Source organism: Pipra filicauda, unplaced genomic scaffold (assembly GCF_003945595.2).
Source record: "Pipra filicauda isolate LSUMZ 115617 unplaced genomic scaffold, ASM394559v2 scaffold105_size2325265_pilon, whole genome shotgun sequence".
NCBI classification, from domain to species: Eukaryota; Metazoa; Chordata; class Aves; order Passeriformes; family Pipridae; genus Pipra; species Pipra filicauda.
This window is the reverse complement of record NW_024103496.1, coordinates 44,017-60,272: the sequence shown is the minus strand read 5'-3', so window position 1 is coordinate 60,272 and position 16,256 is coordinate 44,017. Positions and strand designations below refer to the sequence as shown.

The 16,256-nt window shown below is 43.5% G+C and overlaps 1 protein-coding gene across 4 annotated transcripts in view; it reads left to right on the top strand.

Moving 5' to 3' along the window:
• Positions 1-16,256, top strand: part of ABCB1 (ATP binding cassette subfamily B member 1) — a 115,539-nt gene that overhangs the window by 57,972 nt on the left and 41,311 nt on the right. The window contains exons 1-4 of one of the 4 annotated variants that reach the window (XM_039379652.1): positions 3,312-3,336; positions 7,890-8,048; positions 11,712-11,763; positions 11,938-12,069. The gene's annotated coding sequence lies outside the window, so the exon portion shown is untranslated. Of the gene's footprint in view, positions 3,337-5,413; positions 5,850-7,889; positions 8,049-11,711; positions 11,764-11,937; positions 12,070-16,256 lie in introns of those variants that run through there. The other 3 variants (XM_039379668.1, XM_039379640.1, XM_039379646.1) reach the window with 3 other exon arrangements.

The following is a 16,256-nucleotide window of genomic DNA, read 5'->3' as shown; positions in this document are numbered from 1 at the left end:
GGTTCTTCACCCAGAGAGTGGTTTGGCACTGGAACAGGTTCCCCAGGGAAGTGGTCACAGCACCAAGCCTGACAGAGTTCAAGAAGCACTTACACAATGCTCTCAGGCACATGGTATGATTCTTGGGATGGTCCTGTGTAGGGCCAAGAGCTGGACTTCAATGATCCTTGTGGGTCCCTTCCAACTCAGGATATTCTATGATTCTGTGACGTGGAGAAAGCACAGCTGGGGCTGTGCTGAGTGCATGGGCTCTTCCCAGCTGCTGTCCCTCATGGGCTCTGCTCTTAAGTCCAGTGGCATCCTTAGCTGGACTAAGCCCAGCTACAAGCCCTGGCTGGCTCTGGGGAGCTCCTCGCCCAGGGTAGGTGGCCCAACTGCTTTGTGGGTGGGCAGTAGCTCAGGAATCTGCAAGGGTGTTTCTGTGGAGCAGGTCTGGGCTAGACTGATGGGTTTCTGTGCCACCTTTTAAAATGGTGTGTGGGAGAGAGGCTTCTAGGGAGTAGGATGCAGCTTCATGGGAGTAGGATTAAGCAGAAACCACCAGCAGTGAGAGTGGGTGGCATTTGGAGCAGTTGTCACATCATGGAGCAAATATTTCACCACATGGTGAAGCACCACTTATGCTGGGAAAGACATGTGAGGCCCACAAAGTCCTACTTCCCATGGTTAATGAGGTGTCTACTTTCAGAGATGCCTCCCAGGTCTTGGGCTCACTGAAGGGGTCTCTGACACTTGCATGTGTACATGGGTGGTTTGTGCTGAAAAGCTATGGCTCAGCCTAGATCCATAAATTAAATATTTTCTGTGACATAACCTGCCATGCTCAGAACAAAAGTCATCATTGTCACTCAGAGCTAATGTGCACAAGGCTTTGTTGCTTGACTTCTTTCCTCTTTCCATCTGCAGCAGTGGCACCTTCAGTTTGCTTCTCTGTTACTACATACCTTTGCTGCCAAAATGACTTCCCATTGCCTACTGTTGTGGCTTAACCCTAACCAGCAGCCAAGCACCACACAGCTGCTCATTCAATTTCCCACCAGTGGGATCAGGGAGAGAATCAGATGAGTAAAAGTTAGAAAACTTATGGGCTGAGATAAAGACAGTTTAATAAGGAAAGCAAAAGCCGCACACACAAGCAAAGCAAAACAAGGAATTAATTCACTGCTTCCCATGGGCAGGCAGGTGTTCAGCCATTCCCAGGAAAGCAGGGCTCTGTCACCCATAACATTTACTTGGGAAAACAAATGCCATCACTCAAAGTGCCCTCCCCCCTTCCATCTTCTTCCCTCCCACTTTATGTACTGAGCATGATGTCATATGGTATGAAATATCCCTTTGATCAAGTGGCGTCACCTGTCCTGGCTGTGCCTCCTCCCAACTTACCAGTGTGGCAGTACAAAAAGCAGAAAAGGCCTTGGCTCTGTGGAATCCCTGCTTAGCAATAACAAAAGCATTTCTATATTATCAGCCCAGTGTTCAGCACAAATCCAAACCACAGCCCTATACTAGCCACTGTGAAGAAAATTAACTCTACCCCAGCCAAAACCAGCACACCTATCTCACTCTCCTTTTCTGGGCCACTTTGTTCTGTCATCTCTTGCCATGTGCAGTTATATGTAAAGGAGTTACTTTGTGGTTAATACACACAACAGATAGTCAAGATTAATGCCCTACTAAAGGAGTATTAGTATGTTAACCACCTATGGAGTCTTTGCTAGTCGGATGGAAAAGGGTAAGCTTTCACTGCTCCCTGTGGCACATGCTTGATCATGGAGTCATAGAATCATTAAAATTGGAAAAGACCTCCAAGATAATCAAGTCCAGCCTTTGACTGAATACCACCATGCTCACTAGACCGCGTCATAAAATGCCACATCTCATTTTTTGAAGACTTCCAGAGATGGTGACTCCACCACTTCCCTGGGAACCTCTTCCAATGCTTAACCACTCTTTCAGTGAACAAATTTTTCCTGATGTCCAATCTGAACCTCCCTTGCGCAACTTGAGGCCATTTCCCCTTGTCCTATTGCTTGTTACTTGGCAGAAGAGACTGACCCCCACCTATAGCATTTGTATGGGCACAGACCAAGCAGATGTACGTGTGGCTGCCAAATCGATTATTTGTGCACTAACAAGCTCTTATATACCTCCCATGACATCACATATTTCCCACAGTTCCTAGCCAGTCCTTCAGTGAGCATGCTCTGTTGAGTTCTCTCTCCAGGGGGCTTGCTGTAGAGACTACATCTCCCATGCTTCCTTGCAACATTCCTCTTATACAGTGTTAATCCTTTCTGCCATATTTCCTTATAATTATCCTATTTCCTTATTATAATTAACAACTTACAATTTTTCAAACTTTTTTCTTAAACATTTTTAACATAAACAAACTTATCTTAACCGTCTATAAAAACCAGGGCCTAATGTGCTAAGGCCCTTATTAAGACGGTAATAACCTTGTTAGCTTGTGCTAACCATGTACTTCTTAACCGTGTAATATTCACAACTTTATTAACTGTACAACCTTCAATTATTCAGGGTTTATAGATATGTGTCATGGTTTGATTGCCCCCCCCCAGGAGTCGGGGGCTCAGAGGTGATTGGGTGGCAGGGCAGTGTTCTCTGGAGAGCCAGTCACCACTCGTTCGCTTCTGCTAAAAATCATATATACGCAGCCACTGGAAGCTGCTGGCAGTTTCTGTTGGTGTCTGCTGCGTGTAGGTGCAGAAGGCCAGGGGGTGGCTGGGCTCCTTCTTCCCCCCATCCGGGGGAAGAAGGGGAGCCCTGTGGCCCACAGCCCTGCCTAAGTCAGGGTTAGAGGCAGCATTGAAGTGAGTGTGCGCCGTGAAGGAAGAGATTCACAGTACCTGAGGTAAGAGGGAGAGACAGGTCCCTTGCGAGGAGGCCAGGCCCTCTCCCCCCTCTGCAGTTGGGCTGCGGTGCACTTGGGACAGTGTATAACTGGACCGAGTTGCCTGTGGCCAAGGCTAGGGGGCTTTCTTCCCCCCACTGCATTGAGGCTGGTGGAGGGGTGGATTTTAAGGCACAGCATTGGAGCAGAGCCAAAGTGGACGGGCTAAATACAGCTCAGTGCCAGGGGAAGAGAAAACCCCAGGCGAAATTAGAGACGGGCTGGAGAGAGGCCTGGAAGATGTCCTTCACAGTGATTTAAACGCAGGACAGCCAAAAACCCGGAGGAGGAATGAAATTCCAGGACATATATGTTGATAAACTGACTACACTACAGCAGCCTACGAACCGAGGTATGAGACGACAGACTCAAAGCTATCTTCGTGGACTTAGTGAAGAAGGAAAAACTGCAGCAAACAGCTGAAGGTTGGTAGGGAGTGTTCAAGGGCCCCAAACACTCCCATGAGGGAGAGACTAGTTACTTTCCAGCCTGAAAAAGCCTTTCCTGGACTAAAGTTAAAAGGAAAAGCTTTGAAGGGACTGATAGAAGTGTAATAATATATATATAGCTGCTTTTAGTTTGTACAGTATATTTATTTGTGTAAATCAATGTATACACTTCCCCCTTCCCCTACAGAAGCCTCTGGCCTGAAAGTTCTCTCTTTGGTGTTGGGATAAATCGTGGAGAGGGGTGGGGGAGGCCTGGTAATTGCATTTTAAGATTTTCTAATGTGGCTCAAACTGCCACAATACGTAAGACTTTTTATCTGAGGGTGTTACTGGGTAAAAACATCACTTTTATTTTAAGGGGAAATGTGTTAGGTTATGGATGTGTTTGATTGTATTTGCTGTGGTTGAGGTAGTGTTGTTGAATGAGTGTTTACAGTATTTTTGCCATAAAGTGTATTTGAGTTCACACACATACACACCTCTACACAACTTTCTCATTCACATTTAGGTGGCCACCTTCTCATTCTCTCCTCACACGTACATACTTAAACCTTTTATTGTGTCTCTAAATCACAGTTTTTGTTTTGTAGTGGTTACTGCTTGTGTGTTTCTTCTGGTTATGTTTTATCAATTATTTTTCTTTGTGATTGTTCCTGTTTTGAAAAAGAGTTAATGTAAATTTACATACACAGAGAAGAGCTATAATCCCTCCTTCCCCTTTTTTTTTAATATTTTTCTTAATGTGTTGTGTGGTTTCTTGATAATAGCTTGTTGAGATATGGGGCAAAAAATGGCTATTTGTAAAATGGATAAAACTGTTATAGAAAGGTCCATTGAAGGAAGCTGTCTCTCGTAGATGCTGGTCTGTTTTTGCAAGGTTGCAGTGGTGTTTATGGATGCTTTCATGCTTGTTGTTTCTTGGCTGGACATTTTGGCCAGCCTTGGCAGGCTGCTGGCCGGTTTGGTCAGTTCTCTACTGGTCAGCAGTCAGTGGATGGTCTGGATGATGGTGCTGAGATTCCGTGGGGCTGTGGAAGCTTTCACAGTTGAGTTCTGCACAGGTGGTTCAGGAGCAGTTATCCTGGCAGGCAGGGTGGATGTTTTGGTCCTGATGTTCTGTAAGTTGAAGCTCCGTCCTTGGAGCAGGCTGTTGGCATTCATACTTGCTATGATCTGTGTTACTGGTTGCTCAGGTACGCTTCTCGTGTTTTGGTTTTGTGGGGATAAAGTCAAAAGGCACTTCTAAGGATTTTAAACAATAAAGCAAGTTTCTCTCCCCCAGCGTGTCTACTATTCTCCCAGCAACACAAAAGAACTTTTTAAAGTAGTAGATAACTTGCTAATTAGTGAAGTTGCTTTTTCATGACTTAAAGAGCTAAATATAGTAGTTGATAGCTGTACGTTTGCTGTGTCTCGCAGCGTTACCTTTGTATTGCTAGCTGTGTTGACTGTACCGGTGAGTTGTTGGCTATTTGCTTGTTTTGCAGGGCTTGGGGTGCACTGGGTCTGTGATCCTGGGAACTCTAGCTGATGTGGGGCAGAGCTGCGGCGGGGCTGTGTGCCGGCCCTGTTGAGAAAGCTTCTGTTTAGTTCTGTTGTTGGAAACGTTGTATAAGTTGTTAGCTTTGAGTAGAGGCTCAGGCGCTGGGTTGTTGTTGCCGGCCCGGGCCCGCGCCCCGCTCCCGTTCGTCCGTGCTGGTCTGCTTCAGGCGCTGAGCCGTTCTCGCGGCGGGGGGGGCGGCCGGCTCCTGCCTCCGTTCTTGCTGAAGCTGTTGCCGTTACCAGCGGCTGCCGGCCCAGGCTGCCATGTCCCGCCGGGCTGAGTGGGGGGGAGAGGAGGGGTGTCCCCGGCTGGCCTCTGCCCCCGCTGCAACTGCTGCCGCCGCCGCCCCAGCCCCGGGCTGCGCTCGCTTGGCTGTGTCCCTGCGTCCGCTCTGCCGCAGGCGGGGACGTGAGCGGGGCCGGCGCCGAGCGGCCCGCAGAGCCCAGCCGGGGGGTGGGGGGGTGGCTCGCCAGGTCGTACGCGGGCTGCGCAGAGCCGCGCCCAGGGACCTTAGCTCCGCACCACAGGGTGCTCGGGAGCAGCCCCTGTCCTGCGGCAGCAACGCGGCGGGGCCCTGTGCCTGCCCCGCCGGGAAAGCCCCTACACAGTTCTGCTGCTACCGCTCCGCCTCGGGCGCGGGGAGGGGCCGGGTCCCCCCCCTCCTCCGCTCCCGCGGGAGCTGGCGCCCCGCCGCCCCGATGTCCATGTCAGCAGCCGCCGGGCCGACACACCCAGTCCCCAGCAGAAAACACAAGAAAACACAGAAAACACAAGAAAACGGCCGCGGGACTGGAAGAGATGAGCTCTCCCCGGCCAGGCGGCCGGGGCAAAATGGCCTTGCCCGTGCAACCACGCTGTCTTCACACGGCTGCAACTCCACGGCGGTGCCCGTGTCGCTGCCGCGTGGCGGCCACGTGCTGACTGTGCAATCCGCGGCAGTGGAAAGGTAAAAGCTTCATTTTGGCTGCGCGCCGGCGCTTTGTAGCCAGCGCGGTGCCGTTCGGCTCTTCGCAAACTGCGTGCCGGCGAGAAAGCGGCCTGGCGTCTTCTATCCCCGCACCACGTGGCGTCGGGCAAAGCTTTCCCGCGGGGAGCGGTGGCCGCGCGCTACCCTCTTCCCCTTGCTGGCAGCGGGAGAAAAACGCTGCTCCAGTTTGTTCGTGGTCTCCCCCTCGCCCCCCTTCCCCTCTCTCCTGCGAGGAACCTCCCATACACCTTTCTCTCGCATAACGTCTCTGGGGAAACCCAAGGTGGGGCTGCAGGAGCGACAGGAGGAGTGGGGTTTGCAGCTGCGGGTCGAGTTGCTTTTCTGCTGTGAATTTTCAAGATGTTCATTAGATCTTTCCACGTGGCCAAGTTCTTAATTGCGTTAAAGCCTCTGTAAGTCTCTCTCTCTCATAAAGTCGAACACCGTTTTTTTGCCAAGCAGTCACATAAAAGTTTTGACCGGTAGAAATGCCAGTATAGTTATGGTAATATATATTAATAACGGTTCAGCTTTTTCTTCCATTTTTTTTGGAAAAATCTCCCTCTGGGAAAACCTCCCTGCCCTCCTGATAGCTCACCTCTTTTTGCTGAAGCTTAGTTTTCTTCTTTTTTTCCTTTTCAGTTCCTTTTTGTCCTATTTTTCCAGAGATGAGTGACGCGTGCGACATGTTTTGAAGACCTCTTCTCTTTTTCCTTTGATTGCTATCAGGAGGATGCTACGGCAGATATCCCAAAGCTAGTGCTTCTAGTTCCTGATGTCTGTTTAAGTCCTGTTACGGGCAGCCATTATAGCATTTGTATGGGCACAGAGCAAGCAAATACATGTGCAGCTGCCAAATCGATTATTCGCGTGCTAACAAGCTCTTATATACCTCCCGTGACATATTTCCCCCAGTTTCTAGCCAGTCCTTCGGTGAGCATGCTCCGTTGAGTTCTCTCTCCAGGGGGCTTGCTGTGGAGACTACATCTCCTATGGTTCCTTGTGACATTCTTCTTATACAGTGTTTACCCTTTCTGCCACACCCAACTTGCTACAACCTCCTTTCAGGTAGTTGTACAAAGTGATAAGGTCCCTCCTGGGCCTTCTTTTTTCCAAGCTAAACAACCTCAGTACCATCATTATTTTTAAGGAAATAGTCTGCTATTTGATTAATGCTATGCTTTCAGAATCTTATTCTTAACCTCTTTTATTTTCAGCCTTAGGAAATAATTGTTTCCAGTAATATTTTATTACTTTTAGGAATATTATTAGTGAACCTGATGTTTATAACAGCTGGCTTTTGTAACATTAACATCGGGTGTCAGATTATTTTGTTGGCACAATTTGAGGTAGGAGTAAATAAAGTGTCTTAGGTGCTTTATTACAAATTATGTAATGTAATGGCCAGTCTTCGCGAGCGAAGATTTTGGGAAAGGTCATTAACCCTTCCAGCCTGCGCAGTGGATTTTTAGGTGAGACACAGCGTGCGCTGAACTGAGCCCACCCTTTAGTCCTGAGGTTCATCTGCCGGGGCCGAGCAAAGCTTGGACAGTGGCAGTGAGGTCCCCAGGATGTAGGTTTTGTTTAGAGTGACCTTCTAGAGTGTCTGACTCTTACCGCTGCGACCCGGGTTCGATTCCCGGCCCCCTGGGCAGGTGGAGCTCATCAGCCGTGGAAGGCAATCCACCTAAGAGAAGGTCACTCTAAACAAAACCTACATTACAAATTATACCTTATAATCAAATACCTCTGCTACTAGATATATCATATGGAGAAGCAGTATTGAGCACAGCAGCACAGGTCAGGACTAGCCAATATAAGATGCTTTAAATCGTGCACCTTCAAAGCATAAGTGTCCCTCATTGTACTCCATAGCTCAGTTGGTTAGAGCACGGTGCTAATAACACCAGGGTTGTGGGTTTGATCCCCATATGGGCCATTCACTTAAAGAGTTGGACTTGATCCATGTGGGTCCCTTGCAATGTAAAAGTACTGTGAGTTTGTACTTTTGCCTTTTAGAAGTGGCAGCTGCAGAGCATGGGACCAGACCTCACTGCAGAGCCTGCAGCCACAAGGGTTGATTTAAGGTTCTCCAGGAAAGCAGAAATCAGAAATAAGTAGAAGACTGCAGCCCTTGTTTGGGAAAGGAGCAGTGCTTAATGACTGGCTGGTCAAAAGGTAGGCTTTTCTCTTAACACCGTAGATTTTTCAGTTTCCTAGATATGATGAAGAGAAATGTATAAGAATTAAGAATAGTGTGAAAACCACAAAGCAGTCCAGCCTACATGTCCAAGTTAAGCATCAGAACCCATTTTGGCACTCAGGTTCCTTAGTTTTTATCACTGTTTGTGAATATTTTTATTTTATTATTATTGTCACTGATACTCTTGGTAGAGTAACATTAAAAAGAAAAAGGTGGGGAGGAAACCAATCTTCCTAGTATTACAAATGCAGTTACAAAATACACTGATGTTTTTAGGTTACTGATAGCATCTGGTCACCAGGAGCATAACGTGGTAGCTCACATGAAATCAGGATACGTATCCACAGTGTGTAGTTCATGAAATGCTATGTCTTTCAGCTTGCAGAAATTGCAACTGGCCTAATAACCAAATGCAATGTTTTAATCAAATCAGGTGATGGTCTCCTACATGAGCATTTTCAGAACCCTATAAAACTCTGCAGCCGAGGTGTGAGTGCTGTACTTCTGGATACAGTTCTTAAAAAAGGCAGGCTTTTCTGTCAGCGAGGTTGTGGGCCTCCATGTATTGAAAGTGCTACAACTTCTGTCATGGGCATGCCAACCTGTGTGTTTTAAATCACTGGGATTAATGAGGTGTGCCTTCCTTATTTTTCTGCCAAATTCTGTGTGTCACATCTAACACATGATGTTTCTATCTGCCTTCTGGGATGCTGTGTGCCTCGGTCCTGCCCTTTTTTGGGTGCGAGCTCCTCCCCTGGAGTCTAGAAAAGACTTAAAAGCAGATGGTTGTGCAGCTTCTTGCTGCACGGCAGAGAAGGGGATCCACCCTCGGACTGTCATTTCCTGGCACTGGTGGTCTTCCCAACTGTTCAGGTATTTGTATCTAAAATAAGCTGGATGGTGATGGGGTAAATCTGTATGAGTATAAAGTGGGAAAGGTTCTCCGTGACAGGGGATGTATCTTTTAATAATCTAAGGACTTTGACTAACTGTGCTTCTTTATCATGCTTGACATTTTTATATTGCCTTTGGAATAGGTTGAGAAGAGATTCTTCTTTTGCTATTTGACTGTCAAGTTAAAACAATGGCTTCAGAAATGTTTGAGGTTTTGTGCCTTTTTGTGGAAGAAGTGACTGTGTAAATGGAACTAATGGTACTGAAGCTCAATGAATCCTTCAGAGGAATTATGTCTTCTGCAGCACTGGTTCCACTATCCTTCAGCTACTTTTAAGGTCACATTGTCTGTCCCGTGATTTTTGATACACTTTTTTTTCTTTTGCTTGCTCCTCTTATTGTTTCTTTGAAGTGATTCTTAACAAATGTTGACAAACTTTTCAGTTTAAACACGTGGAAATCAAGCAACTGCCACAGCAACATTTGCATCAGTTTTCTTCTGCCTTGCTTATGTTATGTAGTTTTAAGGTCTGAATTGCTGTTTATTCTGATCTGGTTGCATTTCTGAAACTTTCTGTAGAGAGAAAAAAGACCGTGTAGGCACATGTGTATTTTATGGTGAATCAGCCTTTGCACATACTAAGCTGCCTTCAAGGCAAGAGATAACACCCTTAATGATTTGCAGCATTTCAGAAATGGAATTTTGCTACTTGTTATCCCCTAATTACTATTTTTTTCAATCTTTTTAACAAGAACATGGGAGTTTATCCTAATGGTTACATTTTATAGAAATTATTTATCACTATATTTCTAATGAATTTATCTCCACCAGGTATTTCTGTCGCACATGCTATTCCCAGGTTCTTTCAACAGAACATGAAAATTGGGAAAGAAGTATAGAAATGGTTGAGAATTGCTTTTTTCTTCAGACAGTAAAGACAGTATCTGATGTTAGAGACAATGAACTTGGCATCTTCAATGCTATTCTTCCTTCTCGGGAAGAAGGAAGGAGTACTTATAAATCTTGCTTCAGCTGTTACTTTTATGAGTCACTAAATGAAAATACTAAAGCTGCTGTGATATGTTGGAGTATAGAGATTTTATGTGAATGATTTCTACTGCACTTCTGTGAGCCTTGTCTTGGCATGTCTGGGTGTGGACAGTAAAAGAACTGCGTAGCTAAAATATGGCTACAGGCGTTGAAGCTAGAACAAAGGAGGCTTTTTGCCAAGGTCAAGGAGGAGTTTTTGGCAGGTGAACAAGTTTTCTCATCTCCTATGGACACCTGTTGTGATCCAATTAGCAGTGGACAACAAAGTATGTTTTCCTTATGTATCCAATGTTGTGTGAAGAAGAACCACACGTCTGGGTGTCATAAGCAGTATATAAGGTGTCTTTCTTCTAATAAAGCCGACATTTTGCCATCCAAACTGGTCTGTGAGCAGTCTGTCCATGCCTCTCCACTATATATACCGATAGTGATAAAGCTGAATGTGGCTCTGGTCACTCCGCCAAAAGAAAATAACAAAACTAGTAGTCCAGAGATGGGCAGTGATGATGGTCATTAGTGCCATATGAGGAATACCTAAGCAAGCCAGGTCTTTTCATTCAGGAAGAAGAGCTGAGGGAGGGCAGAGATGGTATGACAGAAAACCTTAAAACTGCTCAGTGGCAAACCCTGAGGGATGCACTATTCAATCTCTTTACTATTCTACCCTGTGTCCATCAAATGAATTTGTAGAAGTCAGATTAAAAACAAAAAAAGGACATCACTCTTTATGCATCAGATAGTAGAACTGTGCATGTTGTAGACGCCACCTGTTCACAGGAATTTAAGGGGAAACTGGAAAAATACATGAAAGAGTAATTCATAATGGCCCATGACATGGAATCACTGCCAGGTTATTTCTTCTATTGCTTAGATAGAAGGCTTTGTTTGCATGCCCCAAGCCCGATAGATACTCACCAGAGGTAGTTTAAAACAGTTCATTTCCTAAATTCAATTCTGCTTCACAGTCCTGACTATACAAGGAACAGCTGAGGATGCTCCCATCAAGGAATCCCTGTAGCATTTAATAAGCATACCTTGCCCACAGGAGGTGTCTCTGGATCCTTAGGATATTTGCCTTAGTTCTCTAATTTCTACTGGAACAGCATTCCTAGTGTGCCAGGTGCAGACACAGAATACAAGAAATATAGGCATTTTCTTACAGTAGTTGGTATCTCAGTTTGACTAGGTGCTCAGATGAGCTGCTGAGAGTTGCTACCTTGAACATTTTCCATATGAACAAAATCATTTGCTTTCAGTGAAAGGTGACATGGAAAACAGGACTGCTCTGAACACTTCATTCAGTCAGGGTGAGCTGTTAATCATTCATTATTTATTGCTGACTATAAAAGGAAATCAAGGAATTACATTTACTGCCACGACCCCTATGCAGGGTCACGTGTCATTGCATGCAAACTTTACCTCTCTACTAGCTTCTATAGTAATCGCCCCTCAATGTCCTCACTTTCATGTGGTAAATAGCTCGGTCTTTGATACCTTGCTTTGTATCGTTTTCTTTGGTTTGTTTTCAAACTGTGTGTTTCTTCAAATGTTAAGTCTACTGGGGCCACCACAATCTTGACAAGGGTATGTGCTTGACTATCCCAATACTGCTGCCTCTTTATGTTCCTTTTGGTATGCTTTTACATGACCTGCATTTTTTTTTTCCTCTCTTCTTTTTTTAACCTATGTACAGGACTTCCTTTCCATGATTGATAGGCTACCAGATCTCCATTTTGTGTTTGAAGGTAATTTTTATTCTACTTTGGTAGCCAAATAGTTAAAGCTTGATGCATCCGGTCTGAAACTATGTACAAAGCTAGATCATTTCCTTCGGGTTCCTCTTTTAACCTCATTAGCAGAGCTTGTGGCTCTGCTGCTTGCACAGAGTGAGGGCAGACAGCTCTTTTTATTTTTCCCAGGAGTTGCAGCATATCTAATAGAGGATTTGCCACACTTTTGAAAAGAACTGGAGCCATTTGTGAACCACACTGAATAACCTGTGGCACGAAGTGGATAGCAGAGCTTTTATCCGGTGAGAGACACATAAACAGGTAAAGTGCATTTATGTTCCGTTCCAGTGGTTAAAAGCCATACAGAGCTAGTGATAAATCTTTTTATATTCTACATAAAGCTTTTATTTTATAAAAGCCATTGTCCAGCTAGCCTAGGGTTTGATACATATCCAGTTTGTACTTTTCCACTGATTATGACATTATGAACTTCAGTGGAGTACGTGTGATATATACTTTAGTGAAGCATGTGTGATATGTATTACTGCAAAACAGCCTCTAGTGATGTATTCCTGAAGCTAATTGCCTATGTCAATGCTTAACCTGTTTTTTAGTATGTAAAGTTCTTTCCCACAGGTCTTAAGACTCTCAAAGCAAAGGCTGTAACTTTCATCTTATTTCTGTGTTCTTAGCACAGTGTAGATCATTAGTGGCCAGCTGAACATGAAACAGTTTACAATAGTCTGAGCATCTAAAGGCCAGTGTCTGAAGTAGTGCATTTTTGCTTCTTTTTTTCTTTCCATTCTTGTTGGTGAAATTTCTTTGCTAATTTGATTAGTGGTGTACTGATTTCTGCAAATGTAATTCTTATGAAAATGTAAGCAATTCCAAAATTGAATCTCATACAACTATTACTTGCATGGACTCTCGTAGTCAGTTCTACTCATTGCTGATCCCGTTTCTTCCTGACCTAAAACTATTACTGAATATTTCATTTCAGATTGTACCAGCTGAATCTTGTCATGATTCAGCTTTAAAGCCTGTGTTGAAAGTAATGATGATTACTTCCTGAATATGTTCCCGAACTTTCAAAATTCATTTTTAACATGTACCAACTCATCATTCATGTATGGTATGACATAACACATTTTGATGGTAATTTCATCCACATGTGATACATTTGATCTGAAAGTCTTGAGGTACATGTATAAAACAGTATTGCTTTCTCTCACAGTTAAATGTTTGTTGTTACCAGCTTTGCTATCTTAGTGGAATTGTAAAGAAAGCATTGGCTAAACCAATAGCAAAAAAATCAGTGAAATATTCTGCTTAGTGCTACATGAATTTCAGGTGTGTGTCCACTACAAACAGCCTGAGAGGTGGCTACCTTACGTAAGTGTTAAAATCCCACTTTTAGGATTTTTCCTTTGCTTTTAACACTGGACAAATAGGATGTTAAAAGGATAAATTTCTGTACTAAGAACTTGCTTTCCAATAAACTTGTTGGTGGATTGGAGTCCTTCCTCTCTTTCTGGGTATCCAGGTGTTGATATTGTTTTTTGGGAAGGAGGATCTGGACTTTCCAATCACAACTTCTATTTTTTTACATTTTAGCTTACAGACACACAAAACTTGAGGAAATTCTGTTACCCAAATATCCACTGTTTTTACTTCCTCCGGATTCTTAATAACAAAGCATCAATGACTTGCAGGAATCACTCCACCCTCACCTCCCACTGGTCAGGCCCAATTCCACAAACATCCGTAGCAAAATCTGAATCTAATCCATTTTGTTTCAGCAAGACTATGCCAATAATTCCCTGGTGTTTATATGAGGGGTCCTCCCACTACTATACTCAGAAGGAACTCCTGAACTTGGCAGCTATTTAACTGCAGGCAGAGATCTTAATACGGGTACTTGAACATCCTTTCATGCATATAATACAAATTTTATCATTTTTCCATTTTCTTGAGTTCCAGATGGAACAAATATTCATTGAAGAGGGGTTATTGACTTTATAGTATCAACTAACATCATGGCACTAGTGGTAGTTAATGTTCTTTTCTTCACCATCTAGTACTAATATTGTTATTGGCCATTTGCATTGATTATATTGTAATTGCACCACTAGACCAGGGACAACTAGACAGCAGAGCGTTCCTAGTCTTTGTTATTGAGAGGAAGAGGTGATGCCAGAGGGCTTCACCGAAAAGGGATCTGTTATTTTCTGTTGTTTTCATTCCTCCTCATGATTTTTCATTTCCTTAACAAAATGAGCCAGTGAAGAATTTATGTATTCTGTCCCATTTTCTCATATTTTTACCTCTTTTCCTCAGATTTTACCATGTTGCTTTCCTGCAGTCCCATTGGTGTCCCCTAGAGGAAGTTCTTATCATTTTCTCCAAGGATCTTTTGCAGTTACCATTTTGCAGTTACCATTTACCCCTTTTTACGCAAAGAGCTATACTCACAGTGAGGACTATTTTCCCTTTTCTGTTCCCTTTGATTTTTATTTTGAAATGGAGGCTTTGGGTCTTTTATAACCATATTTCTGAAAATTACAATATGTGCAGACCTTTTGTCAGATCCACAGGACTGAGATTTCCTTGCATTCCTTCTTACCTTCATTACCTTATCCATTGTCCTTGTCCATACTTGTTGAAGCTGAATTTGCAGCTCTTCTCATTGTATTTCTCCTTGATTCACAGGCCCCTGAGTTACTCTTGCTGACTTAACTCTTGTACCACTGTTACTTGAAAGTCACTGTGGTTCTCTTTAATCAGATACATTCTCAGATGCCAATCCCAACAGTTTTCCCAGGTTTTGTATGACTTTACAATCTCATAGTGTTCTAGATGGATTTCCTGCTAGCCAAATCTCCTTTCATTGCTTAGATAACTGTTCTGAGACATCTACCTATTACATTTCTTACAGGAGATTCTTCTTGTGGTATAACTGATAATCATACTCCATTTTGAGGTTGTGTAATTTTTACCAGTTAAGGAAAGCTAATCCTTTAGGCCCAAAAGTCCCATTTTACGAGTTTCTGAATTTAGTGGCCTATAGTTTTAAGCATGTCCTCTTACTTGCTCCACACTCAGGTCAGTCGCTATTGTTAAAACAATCTCCCGTTTCAGGAGCAATGCGACCAAGCAGGAGCAGCCAGTGCTGTGAGTTCTTTTCTTAACACTGTTTTGGTTGTAACTGCATAACTGGATCATAAAAGCCCATTTTGCTGTCCTATTAGCATGAATTTTCATTGCAGTTGTGGTCTGAGTTTCCCATATATCCCAGTTTTATCCTGAATAGAAAAATGTTAACATATTCGCTATGCATAGTTGGCAGTTGTGTCCTGGCTGAGTGCTATTGAAGTAAAGGGGCTTTTTGAGTCTGCAGAAATTAATCTGTACAGTATAGCTTTCAGGGTCTGTCTTCAAGTTAGTACATGGTTCACTGCAAAAACCATAAGGTAAAGGTAGCAATCAGAAACTGAGGATCTACTTTTAAATGCCATCACACTAGTATTATACACCCAGATCAAAAAAGAGACAAAAACCTGACTGTTTTTATTATCAGCTAGATCAAAATTGATGCACAACAGAGGGTTTTGGAAACATTTGCCATTATTTCTACTCATATTTTGCTGATATAGAAGATATACATATATATTTCTCCTTTTCTGTTGTTCATCCCTCTCTTTTTCTACATATTTGTATAAATATATGTGAAGAAAAAGGGGGTTTTCATAGGTGAGCAGTGTCATTATTCTTTTCCTCTATTTCCTATCATGGTTCAACACTAATGTATGTATGAGTCATCTGATATGGCATGACAATCATCTGTGTCCATGGGATCCGTTGTGAGGAGATCAGTTTACTAAGCTTACCATTATTAGAATAGCCACTGCTATGAATATTGTGGTAGCAAACAAGATGTTTTGATCACTACCGTCGTGGTGGAACATCAAAAGAAAGAGGATAATAACTTCTAGCTATTCTTGGGGTTTCAGTGTTTGTGGGGAACATCTTACTCCGAGATCTTGAGTTAAGCATTATTCTGCCTGCCTGACTTCACCCTTTTGTGAAAAAGAGGAAATGTCAGTGCTGGTGATTTACTGGAACAAGGTGTACTCTGTAACAAATAAAGTGTGATAACCCAATCTAACCCCCAGTATGAAAAGACCATACATGCACTCATGATGATATAGACTGACCTTCATTTATAGGACTTAGGGAAGCATGTACACATGCTTTCCCTGAGAGACCTACCATGCTTAAATAGTTCAGTTTACTTGAAATACGAATATACGTGGAAATCGATCAGGAAAGTAGGTGGTAATTCTCTTCTGTGAAACAATCCACCAGTATTCCAAAAGAGGTTTTGTCACATACATATTTGGAACAAAATGAAGAACTGTATTTCAATAACTTTTGTTCTTGTAAACACACAATTTCTTGTACACATTAGATTATCCAATTAGTGTGTGAGAAATTCTTCTGGTCCTGTC